A 16088-nucleotide genomic window follows, 5' to 3' on the forward strand; every position below is an offset into this window, starting at 1 on the left:
CCAGATGTACAAGCTGGGTTTAGAAAAGGCAGAAGAACTAGAGATTGCCAACATTCATTGGATCATAAAGAAAACAAGGGAATTCCAGAAGAATATCTACTTCTGCTTCACTGACAATCACTAAAGCCTTTGACTGTGTGAATCAAAACAAGTTGTGAAAAATTCTTTAATAGTTGAGAATACCAGATTACCTTACCTGCCTCCTGAGAAACCTGTATGCAGGTCAAAAGCAACAGTTAGAACTGGACATGGAACAATGGACTGGTTCCAAATTGGGAAAGGAGTACGTCAAGGCTGTATATTGTCACCCTGCTTATTTAACTTATATGCAGAGTACGTTATGCAAAATGCTGGGCTGGATGACTCACAAGCTGGCATCAAGATTGTCAGGAGAAATATCAACAACCGCAGATATGCAGTTGATACCACTCTAATGACAGAAAGTGAAGAAGAACTAAAGAGCTTCCTAATGAGGGTAAAAGAGGAGAGTGAAAAAGGTGGCTTAAACTCAACATTCAAAAAACTAAAATCATGGCATCTGGTCCCATAACTTCATGGCAAATAGATGGGAAAAAAGTGGAAACAGTGACAGACTTTATTTTCTTGGGCTCCATAATCACTGCAGATGATGACTGCAGCTGTAAAATTAACAGACACTTGCTCCTCGAAAGACAAGCTATGACAAACGTTTCTTCAGTCGTTCAGTCATGTATGACTCTGCGAACTCATGTACTGCAGCATGCCAAGCTTCCCTTTCCTTCACCATCTCCCAGAGTTTTCTCAAACTCATGTCCTTTGAGTCGGTGATGCCATCCAGCCATCTAATCCTCTGTTGCCCCCTTCTCCTCTTGCCCGCAATCTTTCCCAGCATCACAGTCTTTTCCACTGAGTTGGCTCTTCGCATCAGGTGGTCAAAATATTGGAGCTCATTTTCAGCATCAGCCCTTCCAATGAATATACAGGGTTGATTTCCTTTAATATTGACTGGTTTGATATCCTTGCAGTCCAAAAGACTCTCAAGAGTCTTCTCTAGCACCACATTTCAAAAGCATCAATTCTTCACTGCTCAACCTTCTTTTTGGTCCAACTCTCACATCCATATATGACTGCTGGAAAAACAAGTAGCTTTTACTCTAACATATGGGATATTAAATTTGTCTTCACACATTGTCTGCTATATTTAGACTCTTGGTTCATACTCCATGTAACCATGTACTGTGGTAATTAAATACAATTAGAAACAAAGCTTTATTTTACAGATATGGTTTGCCTACCAGCAGCATAGGAATGTTCCATTTTCTCCAGCCCCTATTACCCTGGTATGACATCTCAAAACTCAGAAACTTGTTGATATGATTATCAATTTTGTTTTAGCTCAGTTTGAACAGAGAGCAAAAAAATGAGGGGGGCCAGTTTTTTCAGGTCTCTTTAGGGAGAAAGGAATCTATTAGAAGACAAAGTACATGCAGCCTGTGTGCTCTTTTGAGTCACCCATTTTTTGCAGGAGTTTTCTTGTATTTGTTTTCAAGTGTGATCTTTCATTCATATCATAACCAATATCAGAAGAAACTAATTTGAAACAATGCCTTACTTCTACTCAGAAAATCTGAACACAAAGGAACCAATGTGAACTGCAAAGATCAGGGTGCCAAACTTTTAAGAATATTTTAGGTTTGCAAATAACAACTAGTATTGTTTTTTCAAGAGTATATTTTTACTCTAATAAATAATCTTTTCCAGAAAGCTTTTAGTGTGGCCACCTCCTGCTGGAAGCCTGGGATGCTGGAATCAGGCCACTTCCTGTCTGTCTGTACAGCACACTGGGCTGCACTCTAAGAATATGTGGGCTCTCCCCAGGATCTGGACCATCACAGGGCCATAGAAATTGGTAACAGTTTTGTTTTGCTTGTTGAAACATTTAATGACAAAAGTTCTTTCAATTCCTGATGTGGCTGAAATGTGGAGCCCAGTGATGATTTCTTTAAGAAATGTACATCCTAGTTCCCACATGAAGGTGAGCCCTCAGTCCAACGATGAGAGACCCTGCATGTGTGTGGCCTGTGGCTCCTAGGAGAGCAGCTTTAAGCTAGTTTAAACCTGACCAAGTTCTGTCTACATGGTAGATTGAGACCTCTCCAGTTCCTGTCTAGGGGTTCCCTTGTGGCTCAGATGGAAAAGAATGGCCTGCAACGCAGGAGACCCAGGTTTGACCCCTGAGTTGGGAGGATCACCTGGAGAAGTGAATGGTTACCCACTACCAATGGACAGGAGAGCCTGGCAGGCTGCAGTCCATGGGGTCACAAGTGTCAGGCATGATAATATTTTCATTTCACTTTTCAAGTCCTGTCTACACTGATTATGTTTAGACAAGACCGTGTGCTTTCTGCAAAAGAGAACATTTAGACCTGATCCTGTTTTGTGTGCACTAAGACAAGGAGACCTGAGTACAGAGCTGGCCTGGCCTCTGTCTGGGAAACTCCGTGCCTGCGTCTGAGCGTCAGTGCTCAGATGCCTGGGCTCTGGAGCTGGGGTGGGCTTCTCTGGGTGACCATGCTCTCCTCTGAGTGGGCTTCCATGGCCCTCCTGGGGGTCAGTGCTGCGGTCAGGCTCCTAGTCTGTCCCCCGCCAGGTTCACCTCCCTGGGGTTCCTGGAGACCCTCAGGTGGGCTACCTGGTAATCATTCCAATTTTCCAGCACATTCAGGTTGAGTAGGGAGGCAGGTTCACCTGGTGAATTGGTTCCAGGGCACAGGGATTGACAGGCAAAAAGTCAATGGGCAGCAGGTGAGGTTGCTGCTGTGCTCTCCTTCCAGTTGACTCTCTCCTCGGAAGGCAACAGAGCTGCCCCTCGTCTTTCAGCCCAGCTCTCCTGTTTTCTCAGCACCTCAGTGGGGCAAGAAAGACAGAGCCTGCCAGAACCAAGGTAGTGTGTTCAACTCTAGCATGAGCTTTCAAACCAGCAAAAAATCACACAGAACCAGAGTGAAAACAGGAGAGACCTAACTTCTCAGGGACAATTGTGAGGAGAGGAGACAGTCACTACACTTCTTTCTAGGATCTTAGGGGGTCTCGGAGATCTGGCTTGTTTACATATTGGGGGCCCTCTGACCACAGCCATGGTTTCCTTGTCCTGACTGAGGGGACATGTGACCCCAGGCAGGGGGTCTGGGGACCATGTGAGTCTTACCCCATCTCCATGGGTCAGGATCACGTGTATGGGGAGACCACACACACACAAAGCTAATAAAAAGGGAAGAATACATGAGAGCTTCACTTGTGTGCAGGAATTAATACTCTACAGTGTTCACTTTATAAAGGCCTGTGCCTGTTTGCCTCTTTACCCCTGCGAGGTTCACCCTCTGTGGGGTTCCTGGGGCTCCCTCAGGTGGCCACCTGGTAATGATTCCAATTTTTCAGCACATTCAGGTTTAGTAGGGAGGCAGGTTCACCTGGTGAGTTGATTGCAGGGCACATGGATCTGGCAAAAAGCCAATGGGCAGCAGGTGAGGTTGCTGCTGTGATTTCCTTCCAGTCGACCATCCCTCCTGAGCAGAGAGCAGACCTCCCCCTCGTCTCCCAGCCCTGCGCCTGGCGTGTTTTCTCAACGCCTCAGTGGAACAAGAAAGGACTGAGCCTGCCAGACCCAAGGTAGTGTGTTCAACATTATCATGACAGCTGTAAAAACAGTTAATATCACACAGAACCAAAGGGAAGAGAGGAGGACTTCTCTGGGACAAGCATCGGGAGAGGAGACCAACCCCACACTTCTTTCTACCATCCCAGGAGATTACAGGAACCCACTCGTTTCCACCTTAGGGGCCAAGCAGAGACCTGGTGTCCTAACCGAGGGTCGTGCGAGCCCAGGTGCAGGGTCTGGGGAGGTGGTGTCACCTGGAGAGTGTGGAAGTGTGTCCCCAGGTTCAGGGTCTGGGGACTGTGTGGGTCTCACCCCATCCACGTGGGTCAGGATCCCGTGTACACAGAGACCACAGGTCTGCTCTTTCCCTGCAGTGTGTCCTGTCCCCTAGGAGATTCCCAGCATCTGAATTGAGAGTTGCCCTGAATAACCTGTGGTCCTTTTCCTTCTCTTCATCTTGTCGCATTCACATGAGGTCAGGCGGGTTGCTGCTCTGTGTTCTGCTGAGTGAAAACCTTTGGTGGTGTCGTGTTAATATCAGCATATCCCATATCTAATCATAGGGGTCACCACTGTCTGGTGTCCCCTGGACCGAGCTCAGGTAATTTATTTTATATTGGAGCAGAGTTGATTTCCAGTGTTTTGTTTGTTTTAGGTATATATGAACTTCATTCAGTTATACATAGACATATATCTATCCTTTTACTGTTTTTTCCCTCATGTAAGGTATTACCATTTTTTCAGTAGAGTTGCCTGTTCTATTCCATAGGTCCTTTTTCATTATCAACTTGATATATATCAGTGTGTATATTTTCATTCCAAACTCTTAATTTATCCCTCCCTTCTAGCTTTGTTTTCATAATCGTAATTTGGTGTTCTCAGTCTATGAGTCTGTTTCTGTTTTGTTCATTAGTTTATTGGTATGAATTTAAAGATCCCACTTGTCTGTGATATCTTAGGGTAGTAGTGTTTCTCCCTGACTTACCTTACTTACTATGATAATTTCTTGGTACATCTATGCTGTTGCCAATATCATTATTTTTTCTGTTTTTTGACTGAGTAGTATTCCAGTTTATAGATGTACCACGTAGTCTTCATTTTTCTGTCACTGGACATTTTGGTGGATTCTATGTCTTGGCTATTGTAAATTGTGCTACCTTGAAAATTGGGGTGCACGTGTCATTTCAAATGATGAATTTCTCCAGATCTAAGCCTGGGAAGGGATTGCAGGATCATATGATACATCTATGTTTAGTTTTTCAGGGAACCTCCACGCTGTTTTCCATAGTGGCTTCACCATTTACATTCCTACCAAGACTGTAGGAGGATGCCCTTTTCTGTACATCCTCTGCAGTATTTATTCTTTGTAGATCTTTTCAATGATGGCTATTGTGACCAGTGTGAGGTGATATGTCATTGTAGTTTGATTGGCATTGATTTAATAATTACTGATGTGGAGTATCTTTCCTTGTGCTTTTATTATTTTATGCCTTATGAGTACAGTTTACCTCTTGAAACTGACTTCTTCAAACTTGGCCCTGTTTTGGAATGCTTTCTCCTAACTTACCCCAGGACATTTCTTAAGGTCAGGTGTCATTTACAGCCTTGTCTGACTTGTGACTATTAAGAGCCCTTCAGCACCTGTTTTATGACTTCCCAGGTGGCTCAGTGGTAAAATATGCGCCTGCAATGCAGGAGACTTGCAGGAGACACGGGTTCAATCCCTGGGTCAGGAAGATCCCCTGGAGCAGGAAATGGCAACCCACTCCAGTATTCTTGCCTGGGAAATCCCGTGGACAGAGTAGCCTGATGGGCTACAGACCATGGGGTCACAAAGAGTTGGAGACAACTGAGTGACTAAACAACAGCAGCAGCACCTGTTCTAAGGTGTATATGTTGATCTGAACCAGCTAATCACTCTCTGCAACCCCCTCCTTTCCATTTTGGCAACCGTAACTCTCTCCTAAGTCTGTGAATCTGTTTCTCTTTTGTAATGAAGTTCATTGGTATCCATTTTTAGATTCCACCAGAAGGGATATTCTATGATATCTGTCTTTCCATCTCACTTCACTTAGTATGATCACCTCTGGTTTCTTCCCTGTAACTGCAAATGGCATTGTTTCATCCTTATATATGTCTGAGTAATACTGCACTGGGTATATGTGCCCCATTTCCTGTATCCTTTCATCTGTCCTAGTATACTTGAGTTCCTTCCTTGTCGTGGCTGTTGTACCTAGTGCTGCCATGATCTTTGCGGTACAGGTGTGTTTTTAAATTTTGGTTTTCTCTGTATCTAAACCTAGGTATGAAATTGTTGGGTCACTTGGTACTTCTATATTTCGTTTTTTAAGACCCTCCATAATGTATTCCCTAGTGGATGTACCATTTTATATTCCTACCAACAGGGTAGGAGGGTTTCCTTCTCTGTATACCCTCTGCAGAATTTGTTCCTGTAGGTTTTTTGATGTGGCCATTCTGATCAGTGTTAGGTGACACCTCGTTGTACATTTGATTTGTTTTTCTCTAAGAACTCGTGATGCTGAGCATCTTTTTATGTGCTTTATGGCCATCTCTATGACCTCTCTGGAGAAATGTGCAGTTAGATTTTGGGGCATTTTTAATTGAGTTTTTTGTTGTTGTTTATGCTGGGCTGTACTAGTGATTTGTATGTGTTTGTTTTAGATGTACAGGAACTTGGTTCAGTTACATTAATACATAATATATATCTATTCTCGTTTGGGTTCTTTTTTCATATAGGTGACTAGAGTGTGTTCAGTAAACTTCCTTATGCTATTCCATAGGTACTTGATGATCGTCTATTTGATGTATATTAATGTGTATATGTTAATTCCAATCCCTTAAATTATCCCTCCCGCCTGCATCTGGAGGACAACAGGTCACTCCAGATCCATTGTGGAGGCACACGGCCTGCTACATGCTCCCTCAGCACCAGGACGCTCCAGCCTTGGGACCCAAGCCAATCAGGCTCCAGGGATGTGACACTAGCCTTTTTTAAAAAAAAATTTTTTGACCCTTTCCTACTTAAAATCTTTTTCTTTTAAAAAATTTTTATTTTTTAATTAATTTTATTTGTAGAATAAGTACTTTACAATATTGTGATGGTTTTTGCCATACATCAACATGAATCTGAGTTGTCCCCGAGTACCAGCTTTGGGTGCCCTGCTTCATGCGTGGAACTTGTGCTGGTTGTCTGTTTTACACGTGCTAATGTACATGTTTCAGTGCTATTCTCTCTCTCAAATCATCCCACACTTGCCTTCTCCCACTAAGTCCACAAGTCTGTTCTTTACATCGGTGTCTCTGATTAGAGTCAGCATTTCTTTTTTGTTTTTTTCTGTTTTTTTTCCATCATTTGAACTGAAGTATGTAGGTGAATTACTATCTTGTGGGTGTTTTTTTTTCTTTCTACCACAACTTGTTTCATTTCTATCAATATGTAAATATATATATATATTTTGGGGTTTTTCCCATATAGGTTATTACAGAGTGCAGAGTAAGTTTACTTGTGTTATACAGTGGGTCCTGGTCATTTATTTTATAAACAGTATTGGGCATATATTAGTCTGAAGTTACTCATTTCTCCATGCCCCACATCTTTATATATTTGTGACTGGAAATTTCTAAGTCTATGAAGCAGTGTCTCCAGGCAAGAAATTAATTTTTATGCATCTTAAATTCCACCTAGGAGCAATATCATAGGATACTCGTCTCTCCCTGTCTGCTTTCCCATGGCTGAACATGGCATTATTTCCTACTTCTTTATTATTGAGAAATATTGTGTTATGTATATGTACCCCATTGTCTGTATCCATTCATCTGTTCTTCTACAATTAACTTGATTCCCTGTCTTAGCTGTTGTATGTAGTGGGGCCAAAATCACAGGGTTACCCATTTCTTTTAAAATTTTGGTTGTTTCCACCTAGCTTTCTCGATGCTATCCCAGTCCAGACATGAGATACAGCCTGCTCAAGCTCCAGGGATGGGATAGCAGCCCAAGAGAGGGAGGTTGCAGGGAATAAAGTAGGCATTGCTTTTTTTCTTTTCCTCATGCTGGTCCTATGTTGGAATATAGTCAATTTGTAGTTTTGTGCTTACTGTCAGTGTAAAACACTTGATTCAGTATTGACATATACATAGAGGATGTCTGTTCTTTGGATTCTTTTTCCATAGAATTTACTGCAGAAGGTTGACCAAAGTTCCATGTGCGTATATGTACCACATCTTCTTTAAGCTTTAATCTGTCAGTGGACATTTTCATGGCTGTGTATCTTGGCTATTTTAAGTAGTGCTGCAGTGAACATTGGGGGGTGTGTGTCATTTTGAATGATGGTTTTATCAGGATACCAGGCCCAGGTGTGGGAATGTCAGATCCTAGGTGTAGTTCTCTTGAAAGTGTTCTTTTTTTGGCATGTGATGACTGTCCCTTTCTAGTGACTATTGCCAGTGTCCCTTCCCACCAGTGGTGTAGGGAGGTTCCCTCTCCTCCTGGCCCTCTCCCCCATTTATTGTTTGTGGACTTCTGAGGGTGGTCATTCTGACTGATGGGATTCGATTTCTTGTTGTTTTGATTGGCATTCCTCCTGTAATAATTTGAGATGCTGAGCATATTGTCCTGTGAATGCATGGTTTTTTACTTTTCTTTTTTTTTCTCCTTCATGGTTGTGCGGAAAATATACCTGTTGCAGTTGACGTTTTGATAGTGGGTTGTGTTTGTAATTTATTTCTGGAATATTCTCCCTAGGACCTTTCCTGAGGGTAACTGTCATTAACAGCCCCTGAGGTCTTGTGAATTGGAGGTGCCAGTAAGCACAGGTCTGGCTTCCCTGGTGGCTCAGATGGTAAAGTATCTGCCTGCAATGCAGGAGACCCAGGTTCAATCCCTGGGTCGGGAAGGTCCCCTGGAGAAGGGAATGGCAACCTACTCCACCATTCGTGCCTGGAGAACCCCACGTTCAGAGGAACCTGGCAGGTAAGCACAGGTGGTCAAGTTATAGTTACAGAAAATATCCACACGGTGGCAGCAGTTTTCATTCCCAACTCTGGTTCTTGGGGCAACCAGAACCTAAGGAAGAGTTGGCTTACTAGGCTGTGAACTGGAGTGGAATGTACCTGAGCAAACACCCAAGGGCCTGCATCTCACTACTCGTTCCCCCTAAAGCTTCACCCCTTTCCTCAGACTTTCCTTATCCCAACCGGGGCCACAGCACCCTGCTGAGGTGCTAGGAGGCTGCACTCTCAAGAAGGAGGCTTAAGCTGTGAACCCCAGCACCAGGATAACTGAAAGCTAGGTGGCATTTCCAGGGTCTTTGAGGCCAGATGATCGTCATATCGTTTGGGTGCACTAGGGACTATGGTCCCTGTCAGAGCAAACCAGAAGTTACAAGTTTAAGAGGGGGCTCAATTAAGGGCACCCTGTCTGGCGGTTTCAACCCCACCCCAGTCCAGCCTTTGGACCGAAGCCTGCTCAGGCTGCAGCAATGGGATAGCAGCCAGGATCAGAAAAGTTGACAGGAATAAACGGGCAAGGTTTTTCTTTTTCTATTCTTTTCTTGAATTTCATGCCTATGGCATGCTGGAGTATAGTTGGTGTGCAATGTTGTGCCTGAATGTATCCAGCAACCTGAATGAGTTATGATATGTATGTAAAGCATATGTATTCTTTTTCAGATTCATCTGCTGTAAAAGTTATTGCAGAAGGTGGAGTAAGTTCTCTGTGCTGAATATCGTGTCCTTGTGGAGTATCACATATACAGATTTCTGTGGATATGGTAGAGAGATGGATTTCTGTGGAAGGAAAAAAGGGGAAGGAGACAATGCTTGTGGATTATCTATTACAGATATACATTTCTGTGTATACATTAGTCCTGACTTCCTAATTCATCTTTGGCCCTTTGGGTTTTTTAAGTTGTAATTGAATTCCTTTGTATCTCTTTTTTCTTTTGCCTAGAAGGGATATCACTTGCTATATAGTCTTCCTCTATCTGTCTGACTTCACTTAGTGTTTGATCCTCCAAGATATATCCCTGTGGCTACCAGTGGCATAATTTCATGATTTCAGTAATAGTTTTTCATGGTTGAGTAATAGTTCATTTTCATCATTCTTTTTAAGCTTTAATCTGAAGGTGGACATTTTGCTGGATATTTTAACTAGTGTTGAAGTGAACGTTGGGGTGCATATGACTTCTTGAAAGATGGTTTCCTGGGATGTAGGTAAATGTATGGGAACGTCAGATGGTAGGCTTAGCTTGCATTTGTTGTTTGTAGACTTTTGAGGATGGCCAGTCTGGTGAGATTGGTTCCTTGTTGTCATTTTGGTTGGCATTCCTCCTGTTATAATTAGGGATGCTCAGCATCTTGTCCTGTGGCAGTAAGTTTTTTCTTTTTTTTTTCTCCTTTATGGTTGTGAAGAAAATTTACCTCTTGTAGTTGATTTTTTGAAAGTTAGTTGGATTTGTAATTTTTTCTGCAGTACTCGACCCAGGACCTTTCATGAAGGCATGTGGTGTGGAAGTCGCTCAGTTGTGTCTGATGCTTTGTGACCCCATGGACTATAGCCTGCCAGGCTCCTCTGTCCATAGAATTCCTCAGGCAAGAATACTTGAGTGGGTTGCCATTCCCTTCTCCAGGTATCTTCCCTACTCAGGGATTGAACCCGGGTCTCCTGCATTGCAGGCAGATTCTTTACCACCTGAGCCATCAGGGAAGCCTTCCTGAAGGCAGCTTTCATTAACAGCCCCCGAGGTCTGTTGCATTGGAGGGAACAGTAAGCACAAGTGGCCAAGTTGCAGTTACAGAAAATTACAAGTTACAGGCGGCAGCACTTTTCCACACCCAACTCAGGCAACCAGAGCTTAAGTTTGGGCTTGCTAGGCTGTGATTTAGAGTGGAATGTGCCTAAACATGGAACAACAGACTGGTTCCAAATAGGAAAAGGAGTATGTCAAGGCTGTATATTGTCACCCCGCTTATTTAACTTATACGCAGAATACATCATGAGAAACGCTGGGCTGGAAGAAGCACAAGCTGGAATCAAGATTGCCTGGAAAAATATCTATAATCTCAGATATGCAGATGACACCACCCTTATGGCAGAAAGTGAAGAAGAACTAAAGAGCCTCTTGATGAAAGTGAAAGAGGAGAGTGAAAAAGTTGGCTTAAAGCTGAGTATTTAGAAAACTAAGATCATGGCATCTGGTCCCATCACTTCATGGCAACTAGATGGGGATACAGTGGCTGACTTTATTTTTGGGAGCTCCAAAATCACCACAGATAGCGATTGCATCCATGAAATTAAAAAACACTTACTCCTTGGAAGGAAAGTTATGGCCAACCTAGACAACATATTGAAAAGCAGAGACATTACTTTGTCAACAAAGTTCCATCTAGTCAAGGCTATGGTTTTTCCAGTAGTCATGTATAGATGTGAGAGTTGGACTATAAAGAAAGCTGAGCACCAAAGAATTGATGCTTTTGAACTGTGGTGTTGGAGAAGACTCTTGAGTGTCCCTCAGACTGCAAGGAGGTCCAATCAGTCCATCCTAAAGGAGATCAGTCCTGGGTGTTCATTGGAAGGACTGATGTTGAAGCTGAAACTACAATACTTTGGTCACCTGATGCAAAGAGCTGACTCATCTGAAAAGACCCTGATGCTGGGAAAGATTGAGGGCAGGAGGAGAAGGGGACGACAGAGGATGAGATGGTTGGATGGCATCACCAACTCAATGGACATGAGTTTGGGTGAACTCCATGAGTTGGTGATGGACAGGGAGGCCTGGCGTGCTGCAGTTCATGGGGTCACAAAGAGTCAGAGACGACTGAGCGACTGAACTGAATTGTGCCTGAACAAGGGCTTAGTCTCAATACTTCTTCCCCCTCAAGCTTCACTCCTTTCCTGCAGACTAATCCCAGCCTGGACCACAACACCCTGATGAGGTGCCTAGGAGACAGCACTCTCAGGAAAGAGACTAAGCTGGGGACCCCAGCACCAGGAGATGTGAAAGCTAGGTGACTTTTCCAAGGTCATTGAGGCCAAAGTGTCAGGACACCATCAATTGTGTGCCCTAGGAACTGTGGTCCCTGCCACATCAAACCTGAAAATACAGATTTCAGAGGGGCCTTAATGAAGAGCAACCAGCCTGGTCGATTCAACATCACCACAGTCCAGCCATGAAGACAACCTGCTGAGGCTCCAGGATTGAGATAGAAGCCCAAGTCGGGTGAATGTTTCATATATGAAAATAGAATTTTCTGTATATTCTATATGAACACAGTGCAAATTTAATGAATGAAAATACAATTTTCTATATTTCATATATGAAAATATATGTGCATACTTAATGTAAAAAATATAATTTTCCATTTCTTATATGAAAGTATGATACATGCATGAATTTTCATGTATCAAAAGATGAGTGCACATTACATGGATAAAAAGTAGAATTTTTGATATTTCATATATGAAGAGATGGGTGCATATATTACAAATGAAAATATACTCTTCTATATTTCTTATATGAAAACATGGGTGCATAGTTCATGGATGAAAATGAAATTTTCAATGTTTCATATATAAAAACATGCATGATTTCAAAGATGAAAATAGAATTTTCTATACTTCATATGTAAATCATGGGTGCATATTTCAAGGATGAAAATAGAACTTTCTTGATGTCATGTATGAAAATGTGCATATTTCTTGGATGAAGATTGAATTTTTAGTATTTTATATATGTAAACATGGGTGAATAGTTCATGGATGAATATAGAATTTTATTATTACATATGTGAAAACACGGGTGCATATTTCATATATGAAAACATTTTTGATAGTTCATATATGAGGCTATGGGTGCATATTTCATATGAAAATATAATTTTTTATATTTCATATATGACACTGGGTGCATGTTTCATATATGAACATAGAATTTCCCATATTTCTCGTGTGAAAATATGGGTGCATGTCATACATAGAAATAGAATTCTTTGTATTTCATAGATGAAAATATAAATGCATATTTCATATAAGAAAATATTTTCTGTATTTCACAGATGAAAATATAAGTGCATATTTCATATATGAAGAGAATTTTCTATATTTCACAGATATAAGTGCATATTTCATATGTGAAAGAGAATTTTTCTATATTTCATAAATGAAAAGATAGGCACAAATTTTATGCATGAAAGTGGAATTTTCTAAATTTCGTATAGGATAAGCCCAAGTGTAGTAATGTCAGACCCTAGGCTTAGTGTCTTGATAGCTTTTCTTCAGGCATGCTGACGTGTCCTTTGTTGTGGTTGTTGCCAGTGTACATTCCCATCGACAGTGTGGGAGGTTTCCCTTTACTCCAAACTCACTCCTGCATTTATTGTTTGTACACGTGAGTATGGCCATTCTGACTGGTGCGATTTGATTTTTCTTTGCCATTTTCATTGGCATTCCTCCTGTAATGATTAGGGATGCTGAGCATCCTGTCCTAGGTGGAGGTATGGGGTTTGTTGGGGTTTTTTTACCCTTTATGGGTGTGAGGAAAATAGACCTGTGTCAGCTGGCTTCCTGAAAGTCGTTTGTGTTTGGAATTATCTTGCAGTACCCAACACAGGACATTTCCTGAGGGCAGCCGTCAAGAACAGTCCCCCAGCCCTTGTGAATCAGAGGTGCCAGTAAGCACTGGCGGTCAGTTGTAGTTACAGGAAATGTCCACAAGGCGGCAGCACTTTTGGATGCCCACCTCTGGTTCTTGGGGCAAGCAGAGGCTTCGGGAAAGTCGGCTTCTCCGCCTGTGAGTGGAATGTGCCTGAGCAACCACTGAAGGGTTTGTGTCTCACTGCTTTTTCCTCTTAAAACATCAAACACATATCCATCTTGATAGCATCAGTTTTTCCACCTTAGCCCTCTTGATAGCTGTTTTGTGATCATTCAGAGACTGTCCACATACTGGTTGTAGTCAGTGTATATTTCCACCTACAGCTTAGGGAATTCTTTTCCTTCCATGCTGTCTCCCATAGTTCTAGTTTGTCAAATTTTGACAGTAGCCTTTGTGAGTGGTGGGATCTGACTTCTCATTGTCGTTTTGATTGGCATTCCTGCAGCCTTTAGGGATGCTGAGCATCTTGTCCTGTGGTGGAAGTTTGATTTTGTTTTTGTTTTCTCTTTAAAGGGTGTGAGGACAATTTACCTTTGGGAATTGGCTTCCTGACAGTTGGCTGGTTTGGGAATATATTTCTCCAACACCTGCCCCATGGCATTTCCTGAGGGCAGCTATCATGAACAGAACCTCAACCCTGGTGAATTGAGGTGCCTGTGTGTGCCCATGATCAAGTTGTAGTTACAGAAAATGTCCACAAGGCGGCAGCACTTCCGCCTGCCCAGCATTGGTTCCTGGGGCAACCAGATCCTTAGGGCCCGTTGGCTTCCTGGGCCGTGAAATAGAGTGGAGTGTGCCTGAGCAAGAAGGAAAGGGCTTGAGACTCACTACTTTTCCCCCTAAAGCCTCACACAGACTAATGCCTTCCAGGTCCAGAGCACAGTGCTGAGGGCACTTAGGTGCCTAGAAGACTGCCCTCTCAGGAAAAGAGGCTTGAGCTGGGAACCCCAGCGCCAGGAGAGGTCAAGCCTAGCTGAATCTTGTCTTCAAATTCCCGGAGGGCTTCATGCCGTGTGGGACTCTGGTCCCAGCCAGAACATAACAGATAGTAGTCCTTTAAAAATGGTTCAACAAAGGGCACCGTGCCAGGCTGTGTCCACCCCTCCCCAGTCCAGAGTGGGACCCAAGCTTGCTCAGCCTCCAGGGATGGGATAGCATCCCAAATCAGGGAGGTCATTTATAATAGAGGAGGCCCTGCTTTCCTTTCCTTTAACATCTTGCCAATACTACATTGCAGCATTAGTTCAGTTCAGTCGCTCAGTCGTGTCCGACTCTCTGCGACCCCATGAATCACAGCAAGCCAGGCCTCCTTGTCCATCACCAACTCCCGGAGTTCACTCAGACTCGCGTCCATCGAGTCAGTGATGCCATCCAGCCATCTCATCCTTTGTCGGTATAATATTGTTGTTGTCAGCGTACAGCTGTTTAATTCAGGTATTTCGTATCTATGGGGTATCTCTATTGTGTGTTTGGGCTTTGTACAATAGCAAGTTGAGTGGCGTGCTTAGCATCAGGTCCTTGTGAATACCCCCTATTTCCTGCAGCAAAAACATGAGCTCAGGTTCTCCTGCATGAAATACGGAATTCTCCATATTGCCTTCTCCCTGCATCTTCATCAGCAGTTATTGTTTGTCGAGTTTCTGACCATAGCCACTCTGCCTTCTGTGAGGTGATACCTTCCTGGGGTTTCAATTTGCTTTTCTAATATTTAGTGATGTTGACCTCTTTTCATGTGATTTGTTTTCAAGGAAGAGTTCAACTCACCTCTCCAGAATGGCTTCTTTGAACTCAGACCTGTTTTAAATTTTTTCTGATGACCACCCCTAGGACATTTATGGAGATCAGCTGTTTTTTACCTCCAGACCCTCTGACTTTGAGAGTACTCAATGCCCAGTACAGCTTTTCAAGTTGTATGGAAAATGGCCTGGAGATGGCAGCTGTATTCAGCCCCACACGTTTTATTTCCATGTAATTTCATTTTAGAAAAGAGATGGTTTCTGAATGTATATGTTTCAGGTGTACAGGAAATTGACCCATTGGTGTTTAGGCCTTCATCTGTTCTCTTCCAAGTTCTTGCTCCCATCTAGGTGATTACAGTGTGTTGAGTAAACTTCCATCTACTATTCAGTAGGTTGTTTTCAATCATCTGTTTGATACATATATGTTTGTCTACGTTAATTCAAATCTCTTAATCTATTTTGCCTGTGTCTAGGATTGGGGACTCGTGCAGAGGACAAAGGGACTCCAGGAACATCATGGGGTCACATTGCCTTCCACATCCTCCCAGGATCCTGAGCCCCACAACAATCCAGCTGTGGACCCCCAAACCTGCCCAGTCTCTAGAGATGTGAAACCAGCCAAGGTAACCATGGGATGAGGGGAATAGAGTCAGCATATCTTTCTATATTTTTTGTGTTTATCCAGTTATTTGAACTTGATATATGGGTTAATTACAGCATGATGGGTGTTTTTTTTTTAATTCATAGCAACTTGATTCACTCATATATAGATGTATATTTGTTGTATTTTGAGTTCTTTTCCTGCATAGATTATTACAGAGAGTGGAGTATCATTCCTTTTGTGGGTCCTTGGGATTGATTTTGGAGAAGGAAGTGGCAACCCACTCCAGTATTCTTGCCTGGAGAATCCCATGGATGGAGGAGTCTGGTGATTGATTTATTTTCTAAATAGTAGTGTGCATATGTTAGTTCAAATAGCTCTTTTCTATGGGTCAAATATGTTTCTTCTCTGCTAACAATAAGTTCTTTTTTTCTAAGTCT

At 42.7% G+C, this 16088-nt stretch overlaps 1 long non-coding RNA gene across 11 annotated transcripts in view; it reads left to right on the top strand.

Moving 5' to 3' along the window:
• The first annotated feature begins 2763 nt into the window (after positions 1–2763).
• LOC147349507 (uncharacterized) overlaps positions 2764–16088 on the top strand; it is a 69207-nt gene continuing 55882 nt past the window's right edge. For 2 of the 11 annotated variants that reach the window (XR_015149897.1, XR_015149898.1), the window contains exons 1-3: positions 2771–2923; positions 3533–3648; positions 15521–15670. This is a non-coding gene — a long non-coding RNA (uncharacterized LOC147349507). Of the gene's footprint in view, positions 2924–3532; positions 3649–3700; positions 3865–4117; positions 4239–8399; positions 8628–13251; positions 13477–15520; positions 15671–16088 lie in introns of those variants that run through there. The other 9 variants (XR_015149890.1, XR_015149891.1, XR_015149888.1 and 6 more) reach the window with 9 other exon arrangements.

This window comes from Bos grunniens, chromosome 21, assembly GCF_055505025.1.
Source record: "Bos grunniens cultivar Pamir isolate PY7600 chromosome 21, Bosgru_T2T1.0, whole genome shotgun sequence".
NCBI lineage: Eukaryota > Metazoa > Chordata > Mammalia > Artiodactyla > Bovidae > Bos > Bos grunniens.